This window comes from Octopus bimaculoides, chromosome 7 (assembly GCF_001194135.2).
Source record: "Octopus bimaculoides isolate UCB-OBI-ISO-001 chromosome 7, ASM119413v2, whole genome shotgun sequence".
NCBI lineage: Eukaryota > Metazoa > Mollusca > Cephalopoda > Octopoda > Octopodidae > Octopus > Octopus bimaculoides.
Window position 1 is genome coordinate 101,267,324 of NC_068987.1, and position 9,084 is coordinate 101,276,407.

The following is a 9,084-nucleotide window of genomic DNA, read 5'->3' on the forward strand; positions in this document are numbered from 1 at the left end:
GGGGGGGGGGTCTTTGTTTTGCATGATACTAGGTGACGTTGCCGGTGCTGGTGCCACCAAAAGAGCACCCAGAATATTATAATGTGGTTGGCATAAGGAAAGGCATTCAGCCATTGAAACCATGCTAAATCAAACAATTAAACTTGGCACAGACACCTCTCACTTGCCAGTTTCTGGCAACGTTAAACACTAATATATATATATATATATGTGTGTGTGTGTGTGTGTGTGTGTGTGTGTGTACATTATACACACACACACACACACACATACATATATAAATATATATATATTCTTGTGATCATTCTTTCACGTTCACGAACGGGAACGTGAAACTCTGAGCAGAAGTTTTTTGTGATATTGTGATATTTCTGTGATTTGCAGCTTTAAGAATAAAGTATATATATATATATATATATATATATATATATATATGCTTAAAGAGACATGACTGTAGATAGGGAGCTTGAGTAAGGTAAGTGACACAAAAGAAACAGATGAAATTTGAAAGCCAACAGAAATAAGATGAGAAAATTGAAGAGAAGACAGACGGGTAGAAAGAGAGTATGCCGACTTAAAGCAACCTATATTACTTGATGGTAAACTGAAAAACGTACAATGATGAAGAAGCGGGGACAAATGAAAGTGTAACGCTTATAAATATGCAAAAGTAAGCCAAAAAGGAAAGAAAAAAATGTCAGAAAAAAAAATTACAGTTTCTCTATTTTTGTTTTTCGCTTTCTTTTCCATCCAATACTTCCATGTTTATATGCTTCACGCTTTCTTGTATAATCTACTTTCTTATTTTTTATGTCTTTTATTTTTCACCGTCTAGAATTTCAAGTTAGCTTTAGTCACCGAACGTTTTACTATAAGAAGTAATCCTAAGTTTTTCCTATTGTTCTCTTTCAACTGAAATTCTCATTTTTTTTTTCTTCTCATTTCCATTCCTTTCTAATTTCTTCTTTTTTTTCCATTTCTTTCTTCACTCTTCTGTCTTCCCTTCCGTCTTCGTCTCTCCGCCTTAACATTTCTTGCTCTCCACCTATATGTCTACCTTTTTTTTCCTTCGCTTACATAACTATCACATCAATCATTATTATATTTCTGCACTGCCAACCGTTAAACTTTACATATATTAACATTAAATTTTATATCATAATCGTTGAAATCTCATATTATTAATTTTTATAAACCTCGATTTCATCAAACTTATAAAATTCTTTATCCCTATTTATTTTTAGCTATTATGTCATAACTAAGTTGTAAAAAGGTATTTTATGGGTCAGCCATTTTTATGATCGTTAAAGACTTGAAAACACGCTTTCTCTTCAATAAACAGGTTAGGTATTTTCAATGTATAAGTAAGCATCTCAGCAAACGCTTTTGTGTTCCCTTAGATATTTTACCTTAAGTTTGGGACCTCCTCATGTCCTGCCATTTGATTTTATGTTGTTTGTTATGTCTGGGTTATTTCTTATTCAGAGCTGTTCATTTTTATGAACATTCCTGTCGTGGTAATTCCACTGTTATCCTGATACTCCTTCTTCAAATGTTCCAGATTTTGTTGCTGTTATGCTTCTATTTTACTTTTACCTAATTCTATTGAAAATCTATTTGGTGTTGAAGTTAAACTGCTTAGTTTAAAGAACCCTTGCCATTTTTCATATCGACGGATTTAGTAAGGATCTAAAATTTCGGGAATTTTGTAATTTCGATGAATTCATTTTTGGACTGAATTGGTCTGGTGGTGATATGAACTGTACTGTGATACATTGTTCATCATGCGTTGTCTGGTCATCGAATAGTAGAGACATTTGCGACATAATCATTGTAAGAGATAACAATCAATACTTTTTAAGAGTATTACGTAGTTGTCATTCAACATTTTTGGCTTTCCATTTTGACTTATCATGTTTTAATCGGTATCAGATATTTTTAGATGTCGAGTCGCATTTTCTCTTATAAAACTTTCCCTGTATTATTATTTACATATTAAGGCGGTGAGCTAGCAGAAACGTTAGCACGCCAAGCGAAATGCTAAGCGGTATTTCGTTTGTCTGTCTGTAGGTTCTGAGTTCAAATTTCGCTGAGGTCGACTTTGCCTTTCATCCTTTCGGGGGCCGATAAACTAAGTACCAGTTGCGTAATGGAGTCGATCTAATCGATTTCCCCATCCCCAAATATTTCGGGCCTTGTGTCTAGAGTAGAAAAGGTTATTATTTACATATTTTTTTTCACTAAGGCGGCGTGATAACAGGGTCATTACTGCATTGGACAAAATTATAAGCAACATTTCTTCTGTTCTTTATGTTTTGAGTTGAAGTTCTGCCGATATTGACTCTACTTTTCATCCTTTATATCTACCAAAATAGTACCATTTCAATGCTGAGGTCAATGTGATTGAGTATCATCTTCCTCTAAAATTGTTTGTCTTCTGCCAAAATTTGAATCTATTATTTTGTGAGATAGGAATGGAAATACAGAAACAGTACGCTGCGTACATACGGGCAGTTTGGAAGAGGGGATTGGCGGGTTGGATAAGGATTGAACGTTGACAGCAGCGGACTGAAGGGGTTAAAGAGTACGTAGGTTCTTCCAGCTGAGGGACAGGATAGAGAGGTGGAAACAGAGGGTAAATGGATGCTGTTAGGTGAAGGATGGGTATGAAAGAATAGAGTGGACGGCGGTCAATTTGGCAGGCCCGAGTTTGAGTGTCTTGGCATCTCTATCGAATGAAAAGACTGGCCAAGTAATGAGACTGTCTGAAAGTCACAGCCGCCGCTGCTTAGATGGGAATAAGTGTTGCTGTGAGAGGAGTGTGAGGAAGACAAGGTATCAAGAAAGAACTGGGTGACAGTGGATTTTAAGAAGACGGCAGTGAAGAGAGAGTAGTCGAGTCGGTTGTTGAAGATAGAGATGCCTAAGAAGTCAATGAAGGTTTCAGAAATGACGGACGTGAATTAAAAAGTAGGATGAAATGGGTTGAGGAATGAGATGAAGTTATTCAGTTGTTCGCAGGAAACAGAGTTCAAGCTGGTGCAGCCGTTTATGTAGTGATCGCATAGCTCTGGGATTGTCCATTGAACTGCGAAAAATTATTGGTTTCGATGGAGACGATGAATAAGTTAAGACGCTTTTTCGTTCCCATAGTGACTCCAGATACAAAGTGATGTACCTCTCCAACAAATGTGGCGCAGCTCAAAGAGGGTACGATTTCTGTAAGACAGAGAAGAGTTAGTACACTGGGTGGATCTAGTTCAAAACGGGGCACCAGTTTTCATTTATGTTTCATGTAGTGTTTTTGGTACCGAAAGACTTTCAAACTTCGTATACGTATCTATTTTCTGTTATAGAACAGAAAAAAAATTTTGTATTCGAAGTTATTTCATGTAAAAAATTGTCTTATTTCGATAATTTCAACCAATCACTGACAAGTATTCAGCTGTTTACAGTTACTCCTTTGACAGTTTAAGCGGTTCCTTTGGCAGTGTAAGCGGTGTAAAGCGTATTTAATCTCCATTACTTCTGACATTTTGCAGAGAGGCAACACACGTGCGTTCGTTTTCCTTCGTTTTATTTTTAATATAATTTCGTTAACATCTGCCTGAACTGTATGTGTACAACATTTGCCCTAACCCTAACCCTAACCCTAACCTTAACTCTAACCCTAACCCTAACCCTAACCCTAAATCTTCCCTCAAAAACCAGGCCTTGTGCCTATAATAGAAAGGTTTATTAGCTACTGCCAATATGCTTCAGCCATTTTTTGACAAGGAAATAATAATTTTATCACCGCCAGAATCGTTTATTTACGTAGTCAGCACTTACTATATTCGGCTGAATGGACGTCAGTCATTGGTTGAAATTACAGAAATACGACAACTTTAACATGAAATAAGTTGCAATATAATAATTTTTCTTAAGAAGACTAAGAGAAAAAGATGTTTTATATGACACATTCTACCAGTGTCCCAAGTTTCAAAGTGTTTCGTTAAGAAAATAATGGCGCCCTCGTTTTGAACTAGATCCCACTAGGTTTGAGGATGGGTTGACGATTAGGGAAGTATTGGAGGGTAGGTGAACGTCAATTAAACTCAATTGACAAAATTCATGCTACTAGTCACTTTGAGTTATTGCATGCATACATACATGACCACATACATACACACATCGATTACGATTATAAGTCTTACAGTTCATCCAATAAACGGAAAAGCCTGCTCGTGAAAGTTATCTGACAAGGTGGTCCTTTGAATTACAGATAGTACACATTTTTGCAAGCTGGGTGGACATGAAATAAAGTACCTGAATCAAGGAAATAACGCAGCGTCAGGAATCAAACTAACGATCTTGAACCGAATACCCTACAGACTAAGCCACACGCCTTGCCTTTCTGTATCCTCTTCTTTTACATACTACATTTTCAACTGAACTTGATAAATATTAGATTGTTGAACTGACTTAATTCACCACGGAACTAAAATTTTACTCGAAACAATCACTAAATTTTAAATACTTTGTTCTACTGATTGTGCAGAAATATACTACTTCGGCATTTAGTGAGTTATTCAAGAGAGCTTATAGGGTATGTTACGTACAATCTATTTTCTGATAGATGACATAGAGAAAATAAAAGATATTCCAGAGAATGTCTTTCCCAGCTGTGACAGAAAATTTGAAGTCAAATATAATGCCAGGAAACTAATAACAACAACAGCAATAATGATTTTTTCCACTAAAAGCACAAGGCCTGAAATTTGGGGGAGAGGGATGGTCAGATACATCGATCCCCAGTACTCAACTGGTACTTATTTTATCGACCTCGAAAAGATGAACGGCAAAGTCATCCTCGGCGGAATTTGAACTCAGAACATGAAGAAGAACAACAAAAATAATAATAATGGACTCTCCCGTCGATGATGACGTATGAGTGTTCCACTTTTACCGTATGAACTGTATAAAAAAATTGTTTATAGTCATCAAATTTTCATACTGCAGATTAGCTCCCTCCCTCCTTCAAATCGACATTCACTCTGCAGGTGCACGGTGTCGAAGTATTCGCAGAGCAACGTGAAACGAAGTATTTTCCTCAAGAACACATTGCACCCTCCGGTCTAGTAATTGAAACCACGATCTCGTGATCGTGAGCGCAACCCCCTATCCACTACAGCTTGCGCACTCATAATAGAAATGATGATGACGATGATGATGATGATGATAACAACAGCAACAAGGAAAGAAGAATTAACGTTCGACAAAGCGGTCTTTAGAAATTTGGGAAAATAGTCGACACATTTATGCATTGAGTATATCGATTATTGAAAAGCACACAACCTAGTCACAGATTTGTGGATCCAGCGAAATATGGGACTCTTCAAGATCTCGGAATGATTAAGTGCCTGGTAAGTGCCTGGAAAGTAGATTAAACACGAGTAGAGAAAAGATTAACAGAGGTCTAGATTAGAAAAGGAATCTTTCAAGGGAACAATATTTCCCCTATCTGCTTCGTATTTTCACTGATCCATTTGTCTAAACAATGCTAACGAATGATACTCGCTGGGAAAATATGAAAAGAAAAGCTAATCATTTATTTATGGATTATTTAATGCTCAATGCCAAAAACAAGAACCTACGTTAATTTTTAGTCCCAACGCTAAGAATATTTATTAAAGACATTGGTATGACGTTTAGAGAATGAAGCGAGAGAATTCATTGATAGCACTGGAGTAGAATCCTAGTAACGAGAATATAATATCGTTAAACCCAGAAGAAACGTGTGGGTGAAAATATCAATTACTGTGTAAGAAACTAATAATTGAAACGGGAAGGATAAAGTAATGTTTGTTCATGACAAGGATGCGTTACCACTAAGATTTTGACAGTTTTTCTCACCACCTGGGTCTTATAAACAATTTCCATGTGTAAGGGATCTAAAAACAGTACGCAGATACACAAAATACGTCATAAGTAAATGGCAGACAATTCAGGAAATACTGATAAAAAAGGATATCTATAAAAAAACTAAGCCTATAACCACTGAAAAAGGGATATTCCAAGGAGTCCCTCACTCTCACCTCCTACTCTCTCTACTTTATTCCTGCCTGAGGCTAATCATTTAATTTATAATTCAAATCAAATTGCCATGGGAGAACAATCGACCATCTTTTGTATACGAACGACTGCATGTTTTACGCTGCTGTAGACCAAAACAAGAAACTATTGCTGTCAGTACAAAGATTAAGTAGAAGAATTAACTACAAGAGCTGAAATGACAATAGATTTATAAAATATGCTGAAAAGGAGCCTTAAAGAGAGGAATATAAATGATAATGTGAGGCAGAAAGACATTGGCAACAAAAGTTACTCAAACATAGACTTACGAATATTTAGGAATTAATCAATCAGATAAAGTATAACTTATATAAATGAAAGAAAGCGTTACGAAGGAGTATTATAAACACAGTAGATATATACTTAATTACAGAGTTATTTATATAAGGGCATTACTATACAAGAATGCCTCACGCTATGAGGGACTCTAAGGTCAGACTACCATAATAAACACATTTTTACCGAACGCGAGGAAATGCAACTCTCAAAGCTAGCCCCTTAAAAACAGACTGAATTATAGATCATGATTTCGTAGTTATTGTAGTATCATACAACTTCTACTCGTCAGTACAATATGGTCAAGATACGAGTAGAAGTTGTATAATACTACAATAACTACGAAATCATGATCTATAATTCAGTCTGATTTTAAGGGGCTAGCTTTGAGAGTTGCATTTCCTCGCGTTCGGTAAAAATGTGTTTATTACGGTAGTCTGACCTTAGAGTCCCTCATAGCGTGAGGCATTCTTGTATAGTAATACCCTTATATAAAAAATATATATTTTGGGGAAGAAATTATGGATTTTTTCCCATATGAGGTTTTTTTTTTCACGCTTGCTACTTGATAAATTCTTGTAACATAATTCATCCTATTATTGAATAGTTAGAGTTAAATAGAATAAAATATTATTTGTCAATACTGTAATACTTTATACACACTTTTCTCCATAATATAGAATTTCGTTCCTTAATTTCTACGTCAATAGATGCAATCTAAATAACATGCAGAAGACCTTATTTGTTTTGTAGCTATGAAGAAGCAGGGTTAGTGGACAATATCAAGCGGGAAGGACTTTAATTCTTCGGTTAAACGTTCATATGCTTTCCTAGGATAATCTGAGGGAGACAGTGTGGTTGGGGTAAGAAATACCTCTCTCCAGTAAACTTGCTTAGAGGTGGGTGGAAGTGGAACGTAAATGCTTTTAATTTTCGATCATGACTTGAATTTGAAAAAAAATATTGAGTAAGAATAAATTGCGTTTCCGTTTCTGCCAAATAATAAAGTAGAAGAAATCGCAAGTGAGAGAATACACGTTGCTGAAATAAAATAGTAATGTTTTTAACAATAAAAATATAACCATAAAAATAACTTAGTGAAGAAGAAAAAAAATTATAATTTTATAAGATCATTGAGAACATTATTGCATACATGAATACATTTGCTATACCCAATATAGCACATTGGTCTTTATGATAGTGGACAGAGGACAGCATGTGATTTCGTAACAGTGATATGATATAGCCTGCTTCTTATAGCAGCGCTCAAGACATGATACATTAACTATTTTAAGATACCACAATATTTGATGACAAATCTGTAATTAAGAGACTACGGGTGATAAGAAGGTGGAGGGGAAAATAAGCAAAGAATATTCCAGAACGCATTTAGAAAACGATTATTAACACGACCTATTCATTTCGAAATTCACACGAAAATATATGCTTAATGTAGCTAAGTGTTCACATAACATGCAAATGAATCAATAATTGATGTTTTAATGAAATTCAAGATTAAGCAAATAACTAACATATACAAGAACTGAGATCACAAGACAAAGTGAGCCGTTAAACTGAATATAATAACGGTAAACGCACATTTTTGTTTGGCTAAAAATACGACACGTCCGCGCGCACGCACACACACATACACGCACACACATGCAGAATTTCCACACACACATATACATGATTATACTAATGTGTGTGCATATATATATATATATATATATACACACACTTATGTACATACATGTAAACACGTTCGTAACGTAATGGATAATTGGGAGCATTATTAACGTTAGCTATGGCGTTAGCTAACTTGTACCATCTGGACCAGGCTGATAGCTCTTGAATGATGGCGGCATTAAAATCATGCGTAACGTTATTTTTAAAAGCCATCATTGCACATTCTAAAAACCACTCATGGTTTCTATAATTGTTAGGGATAAAATTTCATTACAACAGCAATAAGTGTATTGATGGTTGATCCACAATTTATATATAGATGTTTTCGATCCAGTTTGGATTCTTTGCAAGCAAATTTGAATTCTTTGCAATCAAATTTGAATTTTTCATAGGGACTTTGTAAGACAAGCTAAAATGCAGAAAGCAGTCAACAGGCATGCGCTGAAGTGTTGCAAACGGTAGAAAGTAGGAGTCTTCATCCTCGAAAGAATATTCGATGACCACAAATCGATTCGAAGCTAGTTTATCGAAATTGGTGCTCAAGCCTTGAAAAAAAAAAGAGTTAAACTACATCAGCCGTAAGGGAATGCATGCCTACCTTATCTAACGCGTCCAGTAGAGCCCACTGTTACTCGAAGTTCGATATAATGCCGAGCTTGGGACAACAAACCTGAGTTGGATAAAGTCGAATAGTAAGCTCTTTGCTCTTTATAACCGTTTTATGAAGTCCCTTTTTTTGTTAAAAAATTGTTCAATTTTCATCTCAAATCGAACGGATTGGTTCTTTTAAGGTCACTCTTGGGTAAAGTTCGAATAGAAAGCTCAAATAGCATAGTTCTCGAATGAAAACTCTACACCTATCAAGAACTTATGAGCATTACTTTTGCATAATACTATTACTAATAGCAATTCACCATACGTAGGCATAGAGGAAAAAATGAGCTCATACTAATCCTGATATAACGACCTGCCTGAATGCGTCCACGTGTCATCTAAGACACGTGC